Genomic DNA, 12,799 nt, shown 5'->3' with positions numbered 1-12,799 from the left:
CATCCAGCAAGAGGATGGAGATGAAAAACCTGCTCAATGATTTCCTAAATCCACAGTCTGACCTGTTAAACCAGATGTTCTGATCTGTTCTGCATCTGTTTGGAGTCCTGCCACACGTTCATCTCAGTTTATCAGCTGAGTGGTGGGACATTTCAGTCTGATGAGCTCACACACCTGACTGTCATCAGTCTTTTGTGACTGTTATAGAAAACTTTAACCTGCTGTGGGAGCACAGAGGGACGACCAACAGAGCTGCTTCTCACATGATGTCTGCAAACATATCTTATATAGTTTACAGTGCTCACACGTGCCATCAAACCTCCACATTCACCAACCGAGCACCAGTTTCCCAGTGAGAGAACAGCTGAGACTCAAAGTCCCTGATCAGACTCTTCCAGGTCAGCAGGCTCTGAAATGATCTTAAAGATCATAAATATTCACACATTTAACTAAATATTTTTCTCAGGGTTACTGTCCGAGCAGCAGAACTTTGTTCTCCGTGGATCAGAGTATCTGCTGATGATTTACTTTTTGTGCTGTAACTTGTCATATTTGTTCAGCATGAAAGTTAATTTAAAATGAGATTTTCTTCCTTTGAGTCTTCAAACATGAGACTTTACAGGACAGCTTGATTTTTTTTTATTATTGTAACATACAGATTGTTTGATGTTACAGGTCCTGGTTCATTTAGATGTTAAGAATGATGAAGGAAAGTTTCAGGCTTTTATCTTTAACAGCATCTGAGATAATCATGTTCAAACATGTCAGTGTGTGAAAAATAACCATGCTGGAGGTCGACCACTTTAAAACATAAATATCTTACATGTTTAAATAAGTATCTTATCTTTAAACATATATCTTACATGACCATCACATTTTCATGAAATCAGTGATATAGAACAACCACAATGATCTGAGATGGAATGACTCACCTGCACAGGTGAGCTGTGTGACAGCAAACAGCTGATTGGCTGATAAACAGCAGAGGAAACAGTTTAAACTCCTCCTCAGCTCTAACTCAGCTGCTCCTCTGACAGCATGTTAACTATCGATCCCGTACCTGTGATCAATAATCTCTGGATAATCTCTGAAAGCTGATCAGGTTAAATCAGAGGTGTTGAACATAAGGCCCGGGGCCAGAATCAGCCAAGCAAAGACTCCGATCCAGGCTGATGGATGCCTCTACAACATATGATGGAGTTTTTGTGTTTGTAAAAGTTTTACGGAGTTTCTTGCTGACAAACACAGCTGTGACTCTCAGCTCCACAGTAACACGCATGAATTCAGGTGTGTTTTAAACTGGGAACTAATTAAATAAGACATCAACTCATATTTTACAGTGCTTTAAACAAACTGAATCATTTTATTAAAATAAAGGTTGTTTTATTTTGAAAATCCTCAGAGTGGAAAGCAATCAGAGGAAATTTATTTTGGAGAATCTATAAATATTGATTATCGATCAGAGCTGTCTGTATCATACCATGTTCACCTTCAGCTGCTGTCTGCCTGGACACTGATGACATCATGAGCTGTGAGCTCTGTGATTGGCTGCTCTGTGTTAGAGCTCAGCTGCACTTTCAGTCACTCAGAGACTCTCACACACTCTGTGAGGTTCACACACAGACACAGACACTCACAGTTTAACTGTCAGAGAGCTGCTGATGAAGATGAAGGAGCTGCTCAGATCAGATCACAGAACTACATCAGGGTGTCTCATGCAGCACTTTCAGTGGGGTTGCATCGTTTATGTGACTCCTGATACCTGGCATCTGTAGCTTTCACCAGCTCATCAATATCAGGCTTCACATCCTGAGCGGCAGCTAACTTCAGGATGTGATTCAAGTGCCTGTGCGTGAGCCTTGAGCGCAGTTTTGTTTTATTTATGCTCATTACAGAGAAAACTTGCTCACAAAGATACGTGGTTCCGAACATGCTCAACAGTTTTGCAGCGAGGGCTGTCAGGTTGGGGTAACCTGGCAGGAGATTCTCATAGAATGTGTGCAAGCCAGCTGTGGCAAATTTGCCCTTCAAATCCGAGTCACACTGCAAGTCTATTATTTCAAGTTGGATGCTGACGGGCAGATCAGAGGGATTCATGGTGAACGGCGAGCAAAAAACTTTGAAGTCTTTCTCCAGTTCACCAAAAATCTGAAATTGTTGCTCAAACTAGTAACAGTCCCGTTATTTTATCTTTAAACCGCTTCATATCTGCCACACTTTGGGTCGTGCACACATTTTTCAGTGGAAGTGAGCTGCATCACCACCAGCGAGCTGCGTCTCCCACAATAACAGCTTCAACTTGAAAGAACGTGTGCTGTCATAATAGTGCGTGACAACTTTGTTGCGTCCTTGCAGCTGTTTGTTCAAGCTATTCAAGTGCTCTGTAACATCCACCATAAATGCAAGGTGCTGCATCCATTCTGCAGAATGAAATTCTAACACTGGTTTGCCCTTTTCTTCCATAAACTGTTCAATTTCTTCTCGTAAATCAAAGAAACGCCTCAGCACAGCACCTCGGCTCAACCATCTTACCGCAGTGTGGTACGGCAGGCCATAGATGTGGTCTTTCTCTCTGAGAAGACTGTCAAACTGACGGTGATTGAGGCTTCTGGATGAAATTAACAGTTTGGATGACCACCTTCATGGCGTTATCCATTTTCAGTGACTTGCAACACAAAACCTCCTGGTGCAAAATACAGTGAAAAGTCCAAAAACCACGTCCTCCATTTGCAAATTGCACTTTATCTCTGAACTTTTTTACAACGCCTGCTTTCTTCCCGATCATTGAGGGCGTACCATCTGTAGCCAGGCTGACAGCGCGGGACCAGTCCACTCCGACCCTGTCCAGCGCGCCGACGAGTGCGTTGAAAATATAGCTGCGGTCACTGTATCTGTCATCGATACCAACTCCACAAACTCCTCGGTGACGGTCAATGTGTCATCAACTCCGCCGATGAAAATTGCCAGTTGTGCAACATCTGTAATGTCCGTGCCTTCATCAATTGCAACTGAAAACACAATAAATGACTATTTTTTGTCCAAATCCGCTGAAAGATCAGAAATCCTGTCAGCAACTGTGTTTCCTGTCAGGCTGATATTTGCAAAGGCCTGGCACTTTGCAGGGCACACAATCTTAGATGCCTTCATCATACATGTTTTTACAAATTCACCCTCACTAAATGGTTTTGAAGCTAGTGCAATGTCATTAGCAACGAGGTAGCTAGCTTTCACTGCAGCGTCACTGATGTCTCGGCTGTGAGTAAACACAGACTGCGGTTTCTTCAGACCCGCCAACAGTTCATTCACCTTCTCTCTTCTCCGCTGTCCTTGAAAGTTGTCATATTTGTCGGCATGAAGATTCACATAGTGGCAACGGAGGTTATATTCTTTCAGCACTGCAACATGCTGGGAACACACCAAGCATACAGCTTTCACTTCCGTGAATAAACAGGATGACCATTTTTCTTGGAACACTCTGCACTCTGCATCCACTTTTCTCTTTTTGACAGAGACATATTGGGGCAATGAGGGTGCCAAAGCACATCAGGTTTAAATTTCGTGGGCAAAACAAAGTAGCTCACAATTGCTATTGCGCCATCCAAGGGACACAATTGGAACAGCAGTTTCTTTATTGAAGAATTGCTGCTCATTTTTATACTTTACAAAATCATCTCACGGGCCGGATTAAACCCGTTTGCGGGCCTGATCCAGCCCGTGGGCCGTGCGTTTAACACCCCTGCCTTAAACAAAAGCGCTGCTTTGCACTCTAGTTGCAATTATGCAACACACTTCTTTATCCAACACACATGGTCCTGCATACTACACTCTATTTCATACATAAGACACTTCGTTCACAAAATGAAATTTCAGGGTGCCATTTGGAAAACACATGTATCCAAAATACCAAACACATCGGGTAATTGCAACCACTCAAATACACACCTGAAGGCACTTACTTGCAAAACTGAACACCAATTAGCCAACCACAAAAAGCCCTCAGTTTAGCCATTTCAAGAACTTTGCAAGCATGGATGGAGGGAGAGCAAGAGGAAGAGGAGGAGGAGGTCAAAGAGGCCATGCACGGACCCATATTTCTGATGATATAAGAGCAACTTTGGTGGACCATGTCATCAACCACGGCCTGACTATGAGGGAAGCTGGGCAGAGAGTCCACCCACATCTAAGCCGCTTCACAGTGGCATCTGTAATAAGAAAATTCCGACTAGAAAACAGGTCTGTCTTCATCTCACTGCCTTCTACTCTACTCAGATGGTTTTCATAGTACTGTTCTACAGTTACCATATCAAGTGTGCAGGGTATTGCAGGGTGCTAATGCTGCTTTTGCAGCCAAAGTGGTAGTTTCTGTGAAACATACCATGATTACTTATATTGAAGTACAGTGTTGTACAGTGGATGACACAGTACATACAGTGAAGTACTGTAAGAAAAATAAGCAAACCGATGACAATATGTGGTTGTATTTCTCTAGAATGACTCGAAGACCTTCTGGGGGAGGACGCCAACGCCTGTTCACACAACGGCAGGAACTTGCTGTTGTGGACCTAGTGAGGGCAGACAATGCCATCCGTCTCCACCAGCTACGACGGAAAATACTTGCAGACAGGCGAGTGTTCAGCAACATAGACCATGTGAGCATCACCACCATCAGACGCATTTTTGGTAAACACAGCATCACCATGAAGCAGCTCTACAGAGTCCCATTCGAGAGGAACAGTGACAGGGTCAAAGGACTTCGAGCTGAATATGTACGGGTACGTGTAACTGTCCCTTACATTTACAATAGAGTATTGGTGAAGTCCAGCAGCAGCTGAATATGTACCATATCAGTACCACATGGATCCATTCTGAGAGCTACACAGGTACCTGTGTGATGGCTGAGGGTCCTGTATGTGTAGCACTGTAGTACCCCGGTTTTCCCCGGTGCCCAGCGGGAGAAGACATTGCTTGCGATGTCGATGAGGTCCTGTGGCCAGACCCCAAATATGTCTTCTGAATAAACAATGAAAATCAAAGACTGCAGTGTTTTATATGAAGTAGACGAGTGTGTTCCCCCTGATCTGAAAGTGTTTGCATGTGATGCAAGTATGTGTCATTTTGTCAACAGGGTTACATTTTGACAGAGGAATGTTAGGTTTTGACAGCAGAGTTTAGGTTTTGAGAGTAGAGTTTCAATTTGGCACAGATGTGAATGGTATATTTCAGTGTTGTGTCATGTTTACTTGTGTTTAGAGTTTTGGCACAATGAGCAAAGTTTTGCAAAATGTGTTCAAGCAACGGGCAAAAACTGTAATACTCATGAATACAATCATCCCTGATGATATGACGTTAACAATAACAGTAAAAATGTCTTCCAGCTAAGCCCTACATCAAACTTCACTCCACAATGCCTGCTTCCAGTCAGCATCCTGCCATGTTGGTCTGCAGCGTCTATGGCTGTGTCCCAATTCAGGGTCTGCACGCTTGAAGTACGCATTTTAAGTGTGATTACGTCACCGCCACGCGATGACGGCTGTCCCAATTCGAAGTGTACTTCAAATGCATACTCCAAATGCACCGTAGATTCCCCCAAATATCAAGCGTGGTCCGGTGCATGCTTCATGGTCCAAAATATCCCACAATTCATTGCGCGGCGGTGGGTGTGGATAATTTTGCCGCAAAATACGGCAGAAGGGAGCGGCCGAAGAGTGAACTGTCAAAAGTAAGTACTGAATATGATGTCAGTCATTTATGTGCGAATATTTAATAATGAAGAACATTAAAACATTACTGTTGGCCACATGTCGGCAAAGTTATGTGACATTAGTGAAGTTTGTTGGTTTTAAAGCCTTTACTTTAAAATAAACGCCGTTCAATAGTCAACCTTAATCTTAAAGAGAATGTGATGATTTTGTGGATAATTAAAGTCAGTCATATATCCACAAACACAACAAGCTGAAAGTCAGTGATGCTGCTCGGTTTGCAGTCCTGAATATCACGGCACAAGCAGGATTCACTGCACTGTTAATGTGAGCTGTGTTATATTGCTGCCTCTGTTCGGTGGTGTCGAGCCAAACGGACTTTAACGTGTGTTTGAACGAGCTGACGGTTCACTCGTTAAGCTGAAAGAAAGATGCTTTAATCACAGCAGTCACACATGTGTCCACTGCACCATCTGGAACTCTTCTTGTTTACACTCGTAATAACACAAACACTAAATCCTGCTTCTCTGGTGCTGTTGTGTAGCAGTGTGTACACCTGAGACTGTCACCTGTCTGTCTGTCCTGCACTCTCTCTCTGTTTCTTTCTCTCTGGTTGTGGAATAAAAGTATGAACATGTGTTTATAAGTTACATTTGTGTTTGAATCCTGCAGCTTATCACACATTTGATTTCCATGTGTGACGACTGCAAGTGTCCAGAGTGAGGACAGACTGAGGGAGCCACTGCTGCACATCATCTGTGAGGCTTTGCAGCCCTGATGATCCACCAGGACAAACTCAGCAGTGTGTGAGGAAGAGGAGGAGGAAGAGCCAGCAGCAGCTGACAGATGGAGAGAATAGACAGACTGTTCCCTGTTTGTGAAGGACTGCTAGGAAAGTTTAACATAACTGTCTGTGCTGAATCAGTCTTATTAGGTAATGTTCAAATAATGTGATCATCCCAGTGTTTCCAGTGTGGGAGAAAGTACTCAGGGCCTTCAAGTTACACACTATGAAAGGCAGCAACAAGTTTAATGTTCAGAAACCTAAAGTCTGTATCAGCAGCAGAATGGAGCTAAAATAAATGTTGGTTTCAGTTCTATGAAGCTTTGAGTATTTTGGATCAGTAGCTGCTGTGTTTGTTGCATCATATTGCTGTAATTGTTTATATGCTTTATATATTCTGAGCTAAGTTGATCTATAGTGTTACATCATATTCTATAAGGATGTTATGTGTTTGTAGACTTTCTGCCCAGTTTGACCCATTTAGCAGACGTCAGCCTGTTTAAGGCTCTGATATCTATTCTGTGTGACTTACAGCAGTTATTCTTACTTGGCTCTCGGTGAAGGCGGTCGCACTTTTCTCCTCTCCTCCTTCCCCTTATCTTCCCTGCTTAGCCTCTTGTGTCCTGTCTTGTCTCGTGTGTATTACTTTTCCCTGGAACAGTCTCTCACTGTCGTTCTCTAAAACCTAACAGAGAATTATGGATTTGATCAACTGGTCTCTGAATGCTATTGACACCCTCTTCTCAACGAGAAGTCTGGGCTCGGGAGAACCCGAGTGCCCTGGAGAGACTTTCCCTGCCGGATACACGATGGATGGGTGGCAGACCTGGAGGATCTTGTGCCTGGCGGGACTGTCTATTGAGGACGCTGAGGATATTTACCTATTCGGAACCATGATAACAGGGTTCTTGCTGATCGGAGCTGGCTTGGCCCTGACCTATCGGAGAAATAAGAGAGCGGAACCAGCTGTTCAAACCCCCCCTAAGCTGACCGCTGGAATTGAAGCGATGGGACGAGGCGCGGCCTCCCACACCGAACGCAGCATGGTTAACACCTATTCCTCTGTGGGGCAACCTGCATATGGCCAATAAAGCATTCATTCATTCATTCATTATGACATGGTCTGATTCTCTCACCCAATAAAGGAATATTTCATATATCAGTCTACTCTTCATTCTATCAGACACAGTTATCACAGTTCGTACATTTGCTTTTTACACATGTATGTAAGCATTGAGCCAAATTTAGTAATGACAACATATTAAACGAACAATATTTGTCTCTTATGTATAACACATCTATATATACACTGTTAAAGGTACTTGTCTTTGAGTGAAGATTTAAGGTGATAGGAAATATAAATAACTGCAACTTGAATCTTTGACACAGAGTTCAAGCTCACTGCTGTAATATATACACAACACCCAGCACGCCCCTGCGGGCGGTTTATCCTTCAAGCTCGGGTCCTCTACCAGAGGCCTGGGAGCTTGAGGGTCCTGCAGTATCTTAGCTGTTCCCAGGACTGCGCTCTTCTGGACAGAGATCTCCGATGTTGTTCCCGGGATCTGCTGGAGCCACTCGCCTAGCTTGGGAGTCACCGCACCTAGTGCTCCGATTACCACGGGGACCACCGTTACCTTCACCCTCCACATCCTCTCGAGCTCTTCTCTGAGCCCTTGGTATTTCTCCAGCTTCTCGTGTTCCTTCTTCCTGATATTGCTGTCATTGGGAACCGCTACATCGATCACTACGGCCGTCTTCTTCTGTTTGTCTACCACCACTATGTCCGGTTGGTTAGCCACCACCATTTTGTCCATCTGTATCTGGAAGTCCCACAGGATCTTAGCTCGGTCATTCTCCACCACCCTTGGGGGCATCTCCCATTTTGACCTCGGGACTTCCAGGTTATACTCGGCACAGATGTTCCTGTACACTATGCCGGCCACTTGGTTATGGCGTTCCATGTATGCCTTGCCTGCTAGCATCTTGCACCCTGCTGTTATGTGCTGGATTGTCTCTGGGGCATCTTTACACAGCCTGCACCTGGGGTCTTGCCTGGTGTGATAGACCCCAGCCTCTATGTACTCAGAGCTTGTTCCTGTGCTGCCATGATTAGTGCCTCTGTGGTGTCTTTCAGTCCAGCTTTGTCCAGCCACTGGTAGGATTTCTGGATATCAGCCACCTCCTCTATCTGCCGGTGGTACATACCGTGCAGGGGCCTGTCCTTCCATGATGGTTCCTCGTCTCCCTCCTCTTTCTTGGGTTTCTGCTGCCTGAGGTATTCACTGAGCACTCGGTCAGTTGGGGCCATCTTCCCAATGTATTCTTGGATGTTCGTTGTCTCATCCTGGACTGTGGTGCTGACACTCACCAGTCCCCGGCCCCCTTCCTTCCGCTTAGCGTACAGCCTCAGGGTGCTGGACTAGGGGTGAAACCCTCCATGCATGGTAAGGAGCTTTCTTGTCTTTATGTCAGTGGCTTCTATCTCCTCCTTTGGCCAGCCTATTACCCCAGCAGGGTACCTGATCACGGGCAGGGCGTAGGTGTTGATGGCCCGGATCTTGTTCTTACCGTTCAGCTGACTCCTCAGAACTTGCCTGACCCTCTGCAGGTACTTGGTGGTTGCAGCTTTTCTAGCGGCCTCTTCATGGTTCCCATTCGCCTGCGGGATCCCCAGGTACTTGTAACTGTCCTCTATGTCTGCAATGTTGCCTTCTGGTAGTTCAATCCCCTCAGTTCTGACTACCTTCCCTCTCTTTGTTACCATCTGACTACACTTCTCCAGTCCGAACGACATTCCAATGTCATTGCTGTATAGCCTGGTAGTGTGGATCAGTGAATCGATGTCTCGTTCACTCTTGGCATACAGCTTGATGTCATCCATGTACAGGAGGTGGCTGACAACTGCTCCGTTCCGTAGTCGGTATCCGTAGCCAGTCTTGTTAATGATCTCACTGAGGGGGTTCAGGCCTATGCAGAACAGCAGTGGGGACAGAGCATCTCCTTGGTAGATCGCTATGGTCTGCCCTCAGATCCACTAGCCACTGAGCATTGCCGTTATGGGTTGCGTCCTTCTCCCATATGCGCTTCCAGTATTGCTCCGTCTCCAGCCTTGGTGGTGCTGTTCTCTTATTGTTCCCTTGCCACTGAGAGTACAGCTTTGCTCGTTCTGTCGAGAACAGCTGGTTTATTCTCCTGCCTTCTATCTCTCTGGTGTACCTCCTCAAGCGGCTGGCCAAGGCTGTGAGTCTTTGCTTGGCAGTTTCCAAGGCCTCAGGTATGGACAGCTTGCTGTATTTCTTATGCACCTTCTTTGCCGAACTTCAATCTATACATCTAAAAACCACAAACCAGGCGAGAAATTTGGGTGTAGTGATGGATGCAGACCTAAACTTAGAAAAACACATTAAGACAATAACAAAGTCAGCTTACTATCACCTCAAGAATATTTCAAGGATAAAAGATCTGATGTCTCAACAGGACCTGGAAAAACTAGTCCATGCATTCATCTTTAGTAGGCTTGATTACTGTAACAGCATCTTTACAGGTCTACCTAAAAAATCAGTCAGACAACTACAGCTCATTCAGAACTCTGCTGCTCGAGTCCTCACTAAGACCAAAAAAGTGGACCACATCAGTCCAGCTCTGAGGTCTTTACACTGGCTGCCTGTCCGTCAGAGGATAGACTTTAAAGTTCTGATGCTGGTCTATGAAGCTCTGAATGGTTTAGGACCAAAATACATCAGTGACCTCCTGACCCAGTATGAACCTTCCAGATCCCTCAGGTCATCTGGATCAGGTCTTTTATCAGTTCCCAGAGTCAGAACCAGACACGGAGAAGCTGCATTCAGCTTTTATGCTCCTTATATCTGGAACAAACTCCCAGAAAACCTCAGATCAGCTGAAACACTCAGTTTATTTAAATCCAGGTTGAAGACTCACCTGTTCTCAGCTGCATTTGAATAAAGCACCAAATCCACACTTTAAGCTTAAATTTCAAAACTTACATTTAACTACTGATTTTATCTACTGTTCTGATTTTATCTGTTTTGACTTTATATACTGTTTTGTTTGTTTGTTTGTTTGTTTGTTAATTAGTTTGTTTGTTTGTTTGCTTATTTTAATCAATTTTAAATCATGCTTTTTATTTGTTTTTGTTTCTGTCTCTGTAAAGCACTTTGACTGTTCTGATTTTATCTGTTTTGATTTTATATACTGTTTTGTTTGTTTGTTTGTTTGTAGAGCTCTGGGTAGCTCCCCAGCTGGGTCTAGACTGGGTCTAGAGAGTATTTTAAATTTTAAATTCAGGGAATTTAAAATAGAAAGTAGCTCGTCCGCAGAAGGACTGGTAGCTCCCCTTTTGTGGGTTTAGAGCTCTGGGTAGCTCCCCAGCTGGGTGTAGACTGGGTCTAGAGAGTATTTTAAATTCAGGGAATTTAAAATAGAAAATAGCTCGTCTGCAGAGGGACTGGTAGCTCCCCTTACGATAAAGGTTCGGATCGCGCGAACAGGTGTGAATAACACAACCTAGACTGGGTCTAGAGAGTATTTTAAATTCAGGGAATTTAAAATAGAAAATAGCTCGTCCGCAGAGGGACTGGTAGCTCCCCTTACGATAAGGGTTCGGATCGCACGAACAGGTGTGAATAACACAACCTGTGCCAGAAACACGACGCTGATGAGCCTCAACTGTCGCTCCAACAACAGTATGCGACACAGGAGCATGCAAAACAGTTTTGAGGCAGCCACCTAAGAATTTCTGGTGGCAGTTTGTCTGTTAATTAGTTAGTTTGTTTGCTTGCTTGTTTTAATCAATTTTAAATCATGCCTTTTATCTGTTTTTGTTTCTAATGTCTCTGTAAAGCACTTTGAATCACCTTGTTGTTGAATTGTGCTATACCAACACGTTCTCACTCCCAACTCGTCAAACGTGTGACGCATGGTCAGGCTCCCTCTGCTGCACTTATGGACGCGCAGGGTACCCCTCTCGCGTCGGGAATTGACGTGAAGGGTCCTCCGATTGAAGAGATTGCCGCGGAAGTGCCTTTTGTCGGTATATTTAGACATTTTCCAAATCACATTGTAACGACCTATACTGAACACAATAAATTATATAATGCAGGCAACTATCTGAGAGAAAATTACTGCAGATAAAAGTAATTACAGGCTGTTATTTGTGTATCGGTTCTTGCATTGACGGAGTGAGCGATGTATGCTGGGTAATGGCACAGCTAGCGATTGGGTGAATTTATTGCACCGGTTTTATAAACTGTTCTACAATCCTTTTGATATTTGGAAATCTGTCGATCATTCTGCTACAGCTGTAAGATATCTTCTCCAACTCCTCTGAATACATGCAGTCATTTTACCGTCTGCTTTGGCTAATCACGCTCTTACGTATTAAATTAAATTAAATTAAATTAAATGCCTAATAAAAAAGCTGTTTTTTTTTTTTAGGCAAAAACATTTTCGGCAAAAAAACATTATGCAAAAACATTTTCGGTGCTGTTAAGGAATTCACAGCGACTCACTTGTTTATTTTTGAGAAAGTTTATTTTTTTATCATATTAGATGAGCGGCAGTGACGTCAACGTACTCGATCGTACCACAGGTAAGTGCGAATCTGAATCTGTAGATTTTTTAAAATTATTTTTCTTATTTAAAACCAAAAAGAAAAACCCGAAACAGTGAGCTCACAAAGCTGCTTTTAGCAGTTCCATGGGTTAAGATTAGCAATTTTGTGGAACAGCGAATGACTTAACATTTAATAGCATATATGTTACCACACCACATGTGCTGTAAGCTAGCTAAATTCATTTCTGTTAGCCAATCAAGTTAAGTTTATCATATATCATCATCCAGGGTACAGTGATAGAAAAGTGTGTGCTGACGTTTGCTGTTGTTGCCACTTTGTAAAGTTTGAGGGTTCTAATAAGGGTCAGTGTTGCCAGATTGGGGTTGATGCTCAAATTCAAGATAGACGTTATCTATCAATCTAGCTCTCTCTTTATGGCTCTCTCTCTCATTCTGGCTCTCTCTCTCGCTCTCGCTCTCTCTCTCTCGATTTTAAACTTAATAACAGCATTACATAATCATTAAATAGCAGACCGATCATCTATGCTGCAAATGAAATACAAATGGACACTAAACAGGATTTATCTAAATCGTTACAATAGGGTTTAATGTATATATTTATTTATAAGGTGCTTCTGAATTCTGAATACTTTTTTTTTTCTAAACAGGTTCTTCATCAATCAGCCTATTATTGATTGATTCCTTCCTACATCTGCTTTTTGAAAAACTGCTAAAGGCACTT

At 43.6% G+C, this 12,799-nt stretch overlaps 1 pseudogene; it reads left to right on the top strand.

Annotated features, from left to right (window-relative positions):
* Positions 1–1,451: 1,451 nt before the first annotated feature.
* LOC113017705 (H-2 class II histocompatibility antigen, E-S beta chain-like) overlaps positions 1,452–12,799 on the top strand; it is a 31,229-nt pseudogene continuing 19,881 nt past the window's right edge.

Source organism: Astatotilapia calliptera, unplaced genomic scaffold, assembly GCF_900246225.1.
Source record: "Astatotilapia calliptera unplaced genomic scaffold, fAstCal1.2 U_scaffold_19, whole genome shotgun sequence".
In the NCBI taxonomy this organism is placed as follows: domain Eukaryota; kingdom Metazoa; phylum Chordata; class Actinopteri; order Cichliformes; family Cichlidae; genus Astatotilapia; species Astatotilapia calliptera.
The sequence above is the reverse complement of the archived record's forward strand: the minus strand, read 5'-3'. Positions and strand labels throughout refer to the sequence as shown.